Raw genomic sequence first — 12,275 nt, forward strand, 5'->3', positions numbered from 1 at the left:
GGGCCTGGGTAGGCGACTGGGGTTGACTTAGCAAGGTGGTCAGGGTTAAGGGCTGAGAAGTGGTGAAGAACATGTAATTCCCACTTGCGACACTCCCTCGAACCTTCTGCCCTTTTCAAGTTAACCGAAACTTTAACTTTCATCCCAACGTACCATTCAAAGCAGAACAAGCTTAAGTAACTGCTGACCTGCCAACGCACAAAACACAGTATCCGTGTGCCTAAGTCACTCTCTCCACACCCTTCACCTCATAGTTACACCCTCCACCTCCTCTGGAAGGGCCACCGTAGTGAAGCGTGATAAGGAAAACAGCTCATATTCCAGATGCCATTCATTCCCTATTTATTTTTCTCAGTGTGGTTTCTTTTTTCTCCCCCTCCCAGATGCACAGGGCAATGAGTGAAAAAGGCAAGAAACAACAAAACCTCCCTCATCAAATACCTCATTCCTTAGGAAGCCACTCAAAACAGTGAAAGACTACCCCCAGGTCCTCGTGGGACCCAGCGATTCGGAGCCAGAGCTGGAAAGATCTTAAGAAACCACCTCATTTAGGAGCGGCCGGTGGTCCCTTTAGAAGGTGAAGGTCATTTTTGGAATGACAGTATATATGTACTTTTTTGTAAGGGAAGAAAGTTCCTATTTTCATCAGATTCTGCAAGGGGGTTGTCACCCTTCCAAAGGTAAGACTATTGATATAATCTAAGCCCCTCATTTTCCAGAGGTAGAGACGGAACCTCAGAGAAGTGAAGAAACCTGTCTGCATTCCCAAAACCTCTGTGTGATAAAATTCAAAACGAGACCCCAAAGTCAGACTGATGGTCGAGTGCCTTTCCCACTGCCCTACAGCTTTAAAACGAAAACCCAAAAGTAAAATCCTATGCTATAATATGGTACGAACTTGATCTCTTCCATCTTTAAACCTGGAAAATGTACAGTGTGGAACCCTCACCTCTAGGTCAAAGAGGCCAGAAAAATCTATGCGTAAATTCCCATCACCTAGTAAGGGCTCAAGAAATGTAACTCCGAGCCTCAGTTGACAAAGTGAGAAGAGGGGACATTAACAGCTCTGTCCATTTGAGGACTAAGGACAGGTGGTCAGATATTGACCACCGTGGACCATTATTTTTCAAAAGCCTTTCAAGGTCGTCACGTCCCTCCCCCATCCTTATCTTTCTGGACTAAACTGATCTGAGCAAATAGAGCTGGGTGGGGGAATACAAGCAAATGAACGGCTGGACTCACCCCTCCTTAGGTCTTCATCAGAGCCTCCCTAAGTGGTCCAGCGGCTTCCTGGCTTCTAATCTGTTTCCTTTCATTACTGCTGCTGCCCTTTCGCAGGGCCCTTGGGCAAATGGTGTGAAAACCCTGTCACCATAAAGCACCTCAATGGCTTTAACCTGGAGGTCAACACCATTAGGCGGCCTCCCTTTGGGCCCTGCAATCTCCTCAGCCTCGGCAGGGGTGACAGAATGTGTGCTGCCTTGGAAACCGCACACACTATAATTACACCTTGTTCATTGCCATGTATTTAACCACAGAGAAGGTTGGCCTGGTACCTGAACGGCAAAGTACAAACTCCGAGACAGTGTTTCTGGAAGGCCTCCCCTCCTTAATCTGAACCACAAGGACCTGGGAACAGTTTGCTAAATGCAAAATTCAATGGAAACTGAATCTCAGGAGCAGGGCCCAGGAATTTCCTTGGCTGAATCTTTGGCACACAAGCTTGAGAACCTAGAAAGGAGGTACATGGAGGAGAAAATATCCTTATCAAAGTTGTGCTGGTTTATAAAACAGCCCCTCTTCCTGTCAAAGCAAACCACCTTTTGATGAATCCAAGTAGAAGTAATGATAATTAGATGTTCCTCACCTGTCATTGGCTCATGGGTCTCCACCAAATGTAGCTAGAAAATGGAAATTGCCCTTTAAGTTCAATTCCTTCCACCCTCTGGGAGAAGGGCTAATAACCCAGATAAGAGGCCAAATCCACACAGCAGGAAAGGAAGCAAAAAGAAACCCAGGCTTGGATAATCCAAACTGTGTAGCCCATCAAGGTGGAACCACCCAGAGCATTCCTTCACGCTCAAGAACACAATGTCTTAGGCAAAGATGGGTCAGATTTTTGTTTGAGGTCATGGGGGGGATGTCATGGGTGTGGTGCTAGTTTTTTGGTGTGTTTGTCTATGCCTTTCTGCCCCCGCAAGCACAGCAGTGAGAAGTATGCAAACACTCATTTAAAAAGGATTAAGTAAATAAAGCAAGTAATTCCAAAAATTCCCAGGGGGAGGTATTAGCTGTGAAGTGAATGTTTTCCTGGAGTCAAGGCTCTGGGTGTGTGAGAGCTGGGTGGTCCAAGGGTATAACTCCAGAATGACAGAGATAGGGGTCAAGGGTAAAGAAGTTCTGGAAACCCATAGAAAAGCAACTTCAGAAACAATGACTGTAGCTGGGGGTAATTACAGTTAGTAACAGATCACTGCTTTCCTGGCATTGGTAAAAGAAACTAACCCCTGGAAGCCAGGACTAGTGGGAAGTCACCTGCCCCTGAAGTGACGCTGTGCTCCCTCTGCCTCAGTACCTCCTCTTCCCCAAAAGGATCCACAAGTCAATCAGCAACTTGCCTTCCTTGGGTCAGCCAGAATCTGACAGCTCCAATTTCCAAATTCAAACTTCCAAAACCCAGACTGGATAAAGTAACATCTATCAATTTAGTGAGGCTACACTAATAGTGGTCCTTGGAAAAGTCGCTTAAGATGCTTCAATCAAAAGAGCTGCGGTGAGACGAATTAATTGCATGGGAATCTAATTTGGATGGTTCAAAAAGAGGATGAAATGTTTCACATATACAGGGAAAGGTATTTGAATTAAGTTCTCCCATTTCAAGCATATCTACCCACTGAGCAGAAGTGGTAGTCAGTTTACTCCCTGCTCAACCCCAAATAAGTCACTGAAGCACATCTTTGTCACCAGTCATCACGTGATGTCACTCCATCAGTGAGGATGGAGTAGGCCAGAGATGCACAGCCTTGCCGCCCTCTTATCTGAAAGACTAGATCCAATAAACAGGGTTTGTTAATCCATTTTCCCTTTAAAAATAATGTAACTCTCAATCAAAGCTTAACATGAGCTACCCTTATCTGATATAATTCTAGCCTGAATCAAAAAAGCTCGATATTAGCCTATAGAACTATATTATGAACTAACAAGTTAGACTTCTTCGAGTATTAAAAGTGACTTAAAATAGATACAGAGTTTCCTTTTGGGGTGATGAAAATGTTCTACATTTACTGCCATGATGGCTGCACAACCTGTGAACGTACCAAAAGCCATTCAATTGTGTAATTCAAACCGGCAAGTCGAAGAGGATGCGACTTACCTCAACAAAGCTGTTATTTTTTTAAAAAGCAGTTTAATAATCTCCCTTACCTCTCCAATCCTTAGAGTTAAAAAAATTCCAGGTTAGAAACATCTGGACTGATTGAAAATGAACTTCAAAGGAAAAAAGGCTAACAAGCAATGCCCTTCGTGCAAAAATGTGGTTGCTCCTAGATTCTCTTTATTTAGCTATTTCTCTACCATAAGCCACCCTCAACTGAGATGGTTAGAAAAAAAGTCCCTTTCTTCTATCTTCAAACCACTCCTTCTCCCACCCACCCCAGTCCCACCCCCAACATATGACCCAAAGATTATTTCATAAGACAGCGCTGACAATCATGTCAGCAGATAAGTATCCTCTTGGATTCTGTAATCAGAGGTGAGGCTCAGAAATCTGTATTTTTTTTTTTGAACTTGTCAGGTGATTTGGATGCTCAATTAGATTGGGAACCACTGTTCTACACTCAATGATACCATACCTATAATTGACAACTTCATTAAAAATAATCTAGAGACACTGTATAAGTAGATATAATAGATCAATATTTTCAAGCATTGAGTGAAACTTTCAAAATATTGTGGGGGAGTGTTGGAAGGGGAGCCCTCTACACTAAAATCTAGGAGAGAAAACTAGCAGGTTGCCCATGACCACGAAGAAGCATATTAACTCGCAAAGGCAAATGGTAGCTATACACATATGTACATTTTCCTGAATCACAGGGATACATTAGCATCCAAGACGCCATACCCCAGGATTCAAGGGCAGTGGTTTAAAATAATTCCCTCCAAATCACCGCAGCATTAAAGGAGCAGCACGAATACCAAGTCCTCACTCTAACTAATCCTCCCGTCATGGAATTGTGGAGATACCGCAAGGAATCCTCAGCAGCAGCCGAACACTAACGTGTGCCCCAGACAGGCTTCAGGATTTTTCCTTCCCAGTGAAAAAAAGAACATCAGACTTAAAATCTAAAGCACTGAAGACGACACTGAACAAATGCAAAAAACTGACATGAAGACACTTCTCTCCTTGCCAGCATCTACCTCTTCTCCCTCGAGTACTTGTTTCCTCAGACAATCATTTCTCTCTCAAAAACATGGAATATAACCACGAGCTGTAAAAACGTCAAGGCTTTCAATCTGGCAAACCAACTACATGCTGTAAAAGGTCTCTCCAGACAAAGATGTCCCTGACGACAGAGTCGTGACATCCCAACTGCTCCTGGGGGTAGAAGCTGCTTCAAGGCTCTGCCTCTGGGATGCGGCTTGTCTACGGCTGGGTCACTGCCTCTAGCATAAAGGATGTCAAGGAGGAAGCAGAGGTCAGTGAGTGCTGGTCCCCCTCACCTAATGCATGTTATCCACAGCAGATCTGTTCTCGTCTCAGGACCGAATGTTAAAACATACAGACATGTAGGTTATGGGAGCTCTGAGCAGACACTACAGAGGATTCAGAACTGACCAAGGGTATGAGTAGAGAATGACACCAAATCCTCTATTAATTAGGTGTCAGATAACATAGGAATTCAGAACGTAAATCTCTGACGACTGGGAAAAATCAGATGAGTCTTCACCATAGTGGTAGGGGTCTAAGTGGCTATAAGAGAAACTCAGGATTTGGGCAAGCTGATGAGACAAGGGCACCTGGTCAGGCCTTTCCCACAAGAAGGGGCACAGCCATCTGAGGTTTCCCAGGCAAGAGTCAGACACCTGTCACCAATCTCTGCCAGCAGTCCTAGAAGCTTCTCCCAGGAGGCTGTGTAGGTGTGGTGGGAATCAGTGCAAAGTTCTCTCCAAAGAAAGATCCTCCCCCATTCCCCACGCACCCTGACCCTTCTAGACATTGGATGTGAGTGAGGGGTTCAAGAGTCCCCATACCAGTTTCTGGTAGATTTGAAAATGTATATTTCAGGCTGTTTACATCGGAATGGAGGATGTTCAGGATAGAGTTTTCATTTTGCTTATTACTCAGGTGCTGGCCTTTGGCATAAAATCAGTACATGTTTCCTGAAGGAACGTGTAGGACAAAGATATGGGTTAGGTGCCTGGTTGGCCTTTAGGCTTCCCCTTTGACCTCAGCAAGGCCCTCTTTAGTCTCATATGGACTGGGTTAGCTGTACTGGGATTTGAGTAAACACCGTAATCAGTTTTCCATGTACATGTGAAAGCACTGAGCAGTTTAAAAAAAGAAACCAAAGCCACCAACTCATTTGGCCTTGAATCTTACCCGACTGCCCCTCCTTCTCGCCTCCCGCCCACCTTCCCTCTCTCAGGGCTGCGCTCCTCCTTGCACATCTCCCTAACCACACGCTGAGCTCAGCCAAGGGAGCTGGCCAGTTCAGTAACGGAACGTAAGAGTCCACAGAGAGCAAGCACCGTCCACTACAACCCTGGGGGCAAGCGCTTAGCACGGAAATTTTATCAGCCTGATGCAAGGCAAGCCAAGGACTCCCCCAAATCTACACGCCTGGTCGGTTACTTCTGCATGAGATTCCACCACTTCCAGCCAGGGAGCTTCTCAACAAGGGAAAAGTCCATCCCAGCCACGCCCACATCTTCACCACCAACCTCAGCGGGACTCTCCGCGGTCCACACTCAGCGGAAGTTCACTACGGCTGAGAGAAAGGATGAGCGATGAGTGAACAAGCACTGAGTGTCACGCTGGAAGCACAAAGACACAGCAGACATTTCACTCCAAAGTAAGCACCCAGTCAAAGATGCACATTTTCAAAGGATTTAGCTGAAAACTGGAGACAGGACTCGTGAACCCTCACTCACATCCGGGGTTTAAAAAACCTCACTCACATCAGAGCACGTGGAGAATGGGGGAGGATCTTTCTTAGAAGAGAACTAGGCAATGTTTCCCACCACACCCACTCAACCGCAGGAGAAAGGCCGAGAGGACCACTTGGAGAGACTGGACAGGCGTCTGATCCTTGCCTGGGAAATCGAAAAGGTGGGAGAGAAACTGGCCTAAGCTGTGAGGGTGGGAATGAAGGAGCAGCGGCTGCTGGGCTGTGATCAGCCTGCATGCTGGAGTTTATCTGAGCACAGATGTACATCTCCTATAGACCAGATGTAGACAGCTCACGGGAAGGTAGTCAGCTGTCTTGGATCCCGTCTATTAATAGAGTGGTTTACAGGGTGAAGAGGGCAGGGAGAAGCTGATTCCCAGAGAAGCAACAAAGCAGAGGTGAGTACATCACCTGCATCAAGGGAATCCGAGGGGTCCCCAGTGATGGTCCAGGCGTGGAACAAGGAAGGGGAGAGGGATCTCCAAAGCCCTCCCCTGGAGGGCTGGTTTGCTAGGGCAGCCATAACAAAGTATCACAGTCTGGTGGCTTACGCGATAGAAATCTACATCCTCACAGTTCTGGAGACAAGAAGTCCAAAATCAGGGTAACAGCCAGGCTAATTATGATTTTAATCTGAGGCCTCGCTCCCTGGTTGTAGATGGTTTTCTTCTCCCTGTGTTTTCACATGGTCTTCCTCTTTGTGTGTCTGTGCCCCCGATGCCTTCTTATAAGGACACCAGTCACACCATATAGCCTTATTTGCCTTAATGGCATCTTTAAAGGCCCTATCTCCAAATACAGTCACATTCTGCGGTACTGGGGGTTAGGACTTCAACATGTGAACTTTAGGAGGACACAGTCCAGCCCATAATACCCCCCAAAGGAGCCCAAGAGCGAGAGTCAGCTCCAAACACCTGTCAGGCTCAGAGAGCACAGCACCACCTTGCTATGCACCATCAAGTAAGGACTTTCTTATCCCTCTTACCTCTCAGCTCCCCACTCCCACCCCTGGTTCACCGTTGCAAGCTGGGGGCGGGGGGCCAGGAACAAAACATGACAGACGAATGCAGGAGAAGAGCAGGAGAAAGTAGGGAACAGGAGAAAAGGTAAGATATTTTCTGTTAAGTAAAATCTGAAATTTTTAATTTTACTTGAAATTGGGCATTTCAAGTTCTAAACTAAGAGCATTTAGCAATTGAAACTGACTGCAGAATTTTTAAAAAATCTAACCAGAAGAGTTCTAGATTTCATCCAGAAGGAAGAGATAGGCTAACTTCACTGAATAAATTTTAAAGAGTCAGTGAGACACAGAACAAAGTTGCTTTATGATCACATCTTAGCTGTCTTATTTATTCAGCAAACCAGATACATATAAATAAATGAATGAATGAGTCAACACACATGCGAACTTGACTGAGCATTAATTATGGGCTAGGTGCTTTCACATATGTCACCTCTTGTAAGAATTAACTAAGGTGCAGATATGTTAAAAGATTGTCCAGATGATAAAGAAGGGGAAAAGGTAAGAGGGTAAAAAAAAAGACATAAGCAATTGTTTCATTTTGGCAATGAATCCTTTCTAAAATACTCTCTCACTTCCTCCCTCCAAAAAAATGACCACATTCTTTTAAAACTGTAAATGCCATTCAGATATTGTATCATAATAATCATGAAGTAAAACTCTTAAGAACATTCACCTCCCTCCTTATATTCACAACTTGCCTTTGTCAGGGGATGACATTTCTTTTGAGAAACAAATACAGCGTTCTTCTTTAAAAATAAAATCTGCCATCAACCAGGACTGATCTTGGTCCATGGATCAGAGTCACCACCACTGATATGAAATTGGCCAGGGTTCTGGCAATATTACTATCTGGGCTGTCAAATCTGCTGCTCACATGGAAACCTACCAAAGAAAAGCCCCAAGGTTACTGCGTGCCCTAAATCCATCCAGTTTAAAAAGCATGGGCTTAATCAAATCAAGCTACCTCTGGAATATAAAAATCACTCTAGGACTAAGAAATTCCACATGATTATCCCTCATGTTGAGGTTATTTTTAAGATGATCTCTAAAATGCCATTCCTAGTGTACGTTTCCAAATCTTTGATGCTAGTGTCAATAGTTCTGTCGAAACACACCACGTGTCCATCTCTCAAGCAAAAAAAGCTGCCCTGCACACACCTAGTAATCAACCCTAAATGGCACGGTGTATGTGCTGAGCGCCTTACCTTCTTCATCTCAAGTCCATTCCTTGGCTTTCCCCCATCTTAATAACCAAAAGAACCAATCAAGTTTAAAAAGACAGGGCCAGAGACTTCCTAGGTGGTGCAGTGGTTAAGAATCCACCTGCCAATGCAGGGGTCACGGGTTCAAGCCCTGCTCCAGGAAGATGCCACATGCCGTGGAGCAACTAAGCCCATGTGCCACAACTACTGAGCCTGTACTCTAGAGCCCATAAGCCACAACTATTGAGCCCCACAACTACTGAGCTCCTGTGCCACAACTCCTGAAGCCCACGTGCCTAGAGCCCATGCTCCACAACCAGAGAAGCCACCACAATGAGGAGCCCACACACTACAATGAAGAGTAGCCCCTGCTCGCCACAACTAGAGAAAGCCCATGTGCAGCAACAAAGACCCAACGCCAAAAAAATAATAAATAAATAAATTAATTAAAAAAAAAAAAGACCCAACGCAGCCAATAAACAAATAAATAAATACATTTAAAAGAAAAAAAAAAAAAAAGAGGGCCACTGCTCAGGCGTTACTGGCGAAAATATAAAATGTGGAAAGCCAAAAAGTTACTGTGGCAAGCAGTTTGGCAGCTTCTTAAGTTAAATATAAATTTACCATTCAACCTGGCCATTACGCTATGTATCTTGCCAAGAGAAATGGAAACACATGTCCCCACAGAGATCTGTACACAAATGTAAAGCAGCAGTATTCAAAATCATGAAAAAGTGGAGACAACTGAGGCATCCCTCAACTAGGGAAACAAAAGGTGGCGTTTCCACACAGTGGAATGCGTACTACCCAGCACCGCAAAGGAACCAAGTGTTGATACAGGCGGCGCAAAACCATTGTGCTAAGTGAAGGTCAGACACAGAGACCGCATATTGTAAGATTCCATCTGTATGACAGGTCCGGAACTGGCAACTTTATAGACAGGAAGTAGATGAGCAGTCGTCTAGGGCTGCGAATGGTAACGAGCAGGGACTGCAGAAAGGCATGAGGGTGCTTTTGGGGGGTGAGAGAGATGTTTTAAAACGCACTTGTGGTGATGATTCCACAACTCTATAAATCTACTAAAAAATCGAGCAGAGTGTATACTAAAAATGGTGAATTTTGTGGAATGTAAATCATACCACAATGAAGCTGTTTTTAAAAAGATGAAATACAAAGAGTCAAAAGGAGGTCCGTATGCAAAGTTGTTAGATAGTGAGAAACGTCTTTAGAGTGAGAGGGTGGCTCCTGGATGGTTATACTTGATTCTGGGTTTTACTCTAGAAAGATTTAATTGCCAAATGTTGGCTTACCATGACGTCATTGGTTCTTTGACTTGGTTTTAAAATGGGATAATTTGGACTCTGCACATTCTAGAATGTAGGAGATGTCATTTACGATGATCACAATGGTTCTGATGACTCTCTACCCAGTCATCCAGTGCCTAAAATACTTCTGAGAATAAGGGATAAATAAGTTAACAACATGGATTCTGTGGATGAGAGCACAATAATTATCTCTGCTGCTCCAGCTACCATGTTTGGATGTCATCCAAACATCACATATTCAAATCATATATTCTCATCTCCAGCCCAACAGGGAGGGGATCCCTGCTCACTTGTAGGCAGGTCTCCGCATTTTCTCTAACATGTTACCACGCATGCTGTCTGACCTGTGGTCCTCAGTGCCCGGCCTTCTGATAACTGCATTCCTCTTCCGGAAAACTGTCCTCCTATCCCTTCCTCCCTCCAACCAGTTATGTTCTCTCTGTAGCTGTTCCCGAGAGATGAGAATGTGTCCCTAGCAAGGCTATGCAGAGACCCTCCCTGGGATTGGGAGGGCGGAGGAAGAGGGAGGGGAGAGAGAAAGGGGGACTAGAAGAGGAAGAGAAAAGAGAAGGGAGTCAAAAGGGGAAGAAAAAGGGAAGACAAGTTTCTCTCTGGCAGAGAAACTGGGAAAACGTGAGCCTGGCAGCTGCCCAAGACCCAGTCCTCACCCAGCACAGAGAGCTGGTCTGAGGGAGGGGACCAGGAAGGCCCCTGATTGCAGGGATCCCAGAGGCCCAGACACCTTTTTAGCACAGGATTTGGCGTCACAAGAGCAAAGGCACTCCCCCACTCCCCACTCCCCGCTTTCTATCCTAAGCTAGTTCAAGTTTCCGTCTCCTGCAATCTACAAGTACTGACAAATCCTCGGGTGCCTTCTCACCTAGTCGATCTTGCTCAGGCTGTCATCTCAGATGCCACCGTAAAAGAGGGGCCTGGAACCTCGGTAGCACCGCTGCAGCTTGCATTTCTGAAGTCAGTAGCTAAATTCACTTCATGAACCTACAGAACTGAAATATACACTCTCCAGAGTCTAACTGGGTGAGTACAGTGGGATGACCTACGAGGTCTCCTTTGAACCCAGAGGTTAGGGAGGGCATATTCATCATTCACTTGTTTGGCTATGAGCTGCTCCTTCATCGGGAAGCACACCCTCATCCACCCCCACCTCCAAGCACTCCGTGCTTTCTTCACCACCGAAAACCTGGCCAGCAAGCCCCACCTTCTGGACTATTTCCCTTCTGAAAATATGTTCGGCTCTCTGGCTCTCCTACAAGAACCAGCCAACAAGGCAAGTAATCATGAGAAACTGCAAATGAATAGTATTAGACTCTTTAAAACCCTCACGAAATAAAAAGCCATCATAACAGCTGGGTCCTGGAAGGACCCAGGGCAGCGACTAAGGATGACGAAGGAAACTTCAGGATGGGTGGGGACGAGGAGAGGGGGCAGACAGTGGGGAAGCTGTCCTAGAGGAGGGGGCGGAACGCCGGCGTTCAGATGGACCAGGAGACCTCAGGGCCCAACGATGATTCTCAGAGCAGTTAATCCTTGAATACTGCTGAAGATATGATATGCAAACATGTTCTCACTCACCCTAATTTATTCTAAACAAGACACCTGGAAGAGAAGCCCAACACAATGGCTCGGTCACCAAGGCACCACTCCCCAGGGGCTATGCCGCTGGATCTGCCACACTACTGTCTTGGCAGTGCAAATGGAAAAGCCTTCCAGATCCTTTCCATTAGAAGCTCCAGACTGCTCCATGCCTGTGCTCTGCGGGGGGCTTAGAACCGCCTGCTCAGTGAACACAAACTCCTGCTGACTGAATCTGATACCCTGGACCTTCTATTTTTCCATTTTCAACCACTTTCTGTGTGTAGGGATAAGAAGAAAACAGCATTAGCATAAAGGATGGGGAATGCTCCTATCGACTGTAACAAAGATTTAAAACACACTCCCTTCCACCCCGGGTCCCACACATATCCACAAACTCACATACCTTGCACCTGATCCTACGAGGGTCTACAGAGTAAAAATATCATGGCTACTCAAGAACTTGCAATTTAAGAGGGAAAATAAACCTATACTGCTTTATTTACTCATATACACTGAATACCAACTCTGGGCCAAGTACATAGGGGATGCAGAAAGGTGGCCGATACACAATCCCTGGCTACAAGAAAGAAAAAAAGGTCCATGCAGATTAGTGCACTTGCACGAAAGCAGAGAGATACAGATTTATAAACCAAGAACACAAATATCCATTATTCCATATGTAAGCAGCTTATGATGAAGCTTTTGAGCTACTGTACTTCCCTAAGGAAACACTGAAAGCTAAGGGCAAAGTTCCAGACAACTGGGTAAAGATGCGAGAAGCTTAATCAAACATGCATCTATAGAGGGCATTCTAGGTGTCAGCTGGTACTGCAGTTACAGGACCTGCGAAATGACATATTACCTAGACCAGTGCTAAGACTGTAGTCATTAGCCACACATGGCCACTGAGCATTTGAAACGTGGCTGGCGCAAGCCAAAAGGCACTGTAAGCGGAAAATAC

The 12,275-nt window shown here is 45.4% G+C and overlaps 1 protein-coding gene across 9 annotated transcripts in view; it reads right to left on the minus strand.

The window, feature by feature from the left end:
* RAI14 (retinoic acid induced 14) overlaps positions 1-12,275 on the minus strand; it is a 154,382-nt gene that overhangs the window by 129,579 nt on the left and 12,528 nt on the right. The window lies entirely within an intron of this gene.

This window comes from Hippopotamus amphibius, chromosome 15 (assembly GCF_030028045.1).
Source record: "Hippopotamus amphibius kiboko isolate mHipAmp2 chromosome 15, mHipAmp2.hap2, whole genome shotgun sequence".
Lineage (NCBI taxonomy): Eukaryota > Metazoa > Chordata > Mammalia > Artiodactyla > Hippopotamidae > Hippopotamus > Hippopotamus amphibius.